This window comes from Silene latifolia, chromosome Y (assembly GCF_048544455.1).
Source record: "Silene latifolia isolate original U9 population chromosome Y, ASM4854445v1, whole genome shotgun sequence".
Taxonomy (NCBI): domain Eukaryota; kingdom Viridiplantae; phylum Streptophyta; class Magnoliopsida; order Caryophyllales; family Caryophyllaceae; genus Silene; species Silene latifolia.
In genome coordinates this window covers 212,438,239-212,440,280 of record NC_133538.1, presented here as the reverse complement: position 1 = coordinate 212,440,280, position 2,042 = coordinate 212,438,239, and positions in this window count along the sequence as shown.

The following is a 2,042-nucleotide window of genomic DNA, read 5'->3' as shown; positions in this document are numbered from 1 at the left end:
AAATTTATATAGCCTGGTCGTGGTGAGAGCTACTGTAGTATTCTAATGAGTCGATTCTTTTGACTAAAGACTGTTCGCCTAAGATGGCACAGTTTCAGATTAACTTTGATTTATGTTACTAAGACCTTCGTAAACGGGGGTCAAATGGGCATATATTTTGGGTTATGATGGTTGTGGCTAGTCGAAGGGAATAAGTGCGATAGGAATTGTCCACCCCTTGTCAGGGTTATAACAATATCTCATGGCCACTCGAGGAGAAATGAACTGGAAATGCGTGGCCACGCTCGAAAGGTATCTATGGTAGATAATTCCGGTCAATCAGTTATTCTCCAGATCGAGGAAACCACTCTCGATATGATCACTTGCAAGTACGACCTGAAAGACACCTTGCATTGAGTGGGAGATAGTAATAGGACAAGAGAATTGGTGACGCACAGTTGTCGAGGACAAATGGGAGATTGTTGGAATATGTGTCCTCCGACAATAATGCGATCACAACTGTTGATCATGATGATCACATGTTTGAATCTCATTTTAAAAATACATGTGGGATGTATTTTACAATCAACTGGTCCACACATATCGGTAATGATTGGCTTACTAGAGTTTGACATTACTGTCGTGCGACGGTGGTGATTAGTTGATCCCCTTAGGTCATACCTAGAGGGAAATACTCTTAATTGATTATTTAATTAATCGTATGCCGATACGAGTTAATTATATTGCTTAAAATTGACGGATGATTTTGTGAGTAAAATAAGCGTGTCTTATTGTAATTTGATTATATTAGATACGGCCTAAGTAATTGAATTATTTTATTGCTTGGATAAAAATTATTGTTTACGAAATAATTGAAATTGAAATTGAATGAATAATTTATTATAAATACAAGACGTTGTAATTTATAATTTGATAAACCGTTTTGGTACAAGTAATTACGAATTACTAGTCGATTTTGTATATGACATATTTTATGAGTATGTTGATTTTTAATATGTTAAAAATACATTACAATTTCATATGTCAAGTAACATGTCACATATGTTACAACTGACAAAAGACAAAAAATAAAATGGACCTCCCATTATATCAAGTGTACCGAAATGGGAGGGTTAGGGTCTTTAAAATTGTGTTAATTATTTTTAAGTGGAAAACACAATGATAATACCTTGCTTGTAGCCTTGCATGCCTATGATTTCTTGGGTAGAAAAACGAGCCCATGCATTGGGCACTCTTACTCCCTCCAACCGGTTTTTCCCTCACAAGAAGCCAAGGGTTATTCTAAAAATTATTCATTCATTTTTTTATAACATTTTTTCCTAGTGGAAGAAAGATTAATCTCTCCATAATTTATGAAAACTTATAGAGATAAATACACACAAATCTCTCCTCTTGGCCGAAATTTTCAAGAGGAAATAGACAATATTTTTGTGTCAATTTTATAGTAAGACTTATATTATTTCTAGTACAAAATAATATTAGTTATTAAGAGATTTCCTTGGGTATTCACATTTGGGAGAGGTTCTAATTTGAACCTTTTGTTCATCCTTTTAAGGAAAGTTCAAGAACTAACAAATAGGTGAATTTTTTGGTGCAATAAAACCGAAATCATATAGTAAGATTGTTGATTTCTTCTCTTATCTTATTTATGTTTACATGTATAAGATCTAGTTTTATATTATGACTAAATAAATCAATTCATAGATGAATATGTAAATTAATGAGATTAATAAATTCCAACACTTCTTACGGGCATGGTCGCGATAGTAGCAGCAGCTGGACTATCGCATGTTTTAACTGTGGCGGTGTTGGCCATAAGAGGCGTGAGTGTACTAGTGCAGTTCGGAGGGGATTTCAGAGATAGTCCTTGGGGAGCTTTTCTCAGGGACCGGCGCAGAGTTATGCTAGTAATCGGCCAGCTGGGTTGTAGAACTACCAAGGTGGGCAGAGTAATAACAATGGTGGTTTCAACCGCAATGGTGGTAATTCATATCAGCGACTAGCAGCTAATACCAATCAGGTGTCAGCTGCCATGCCAACTA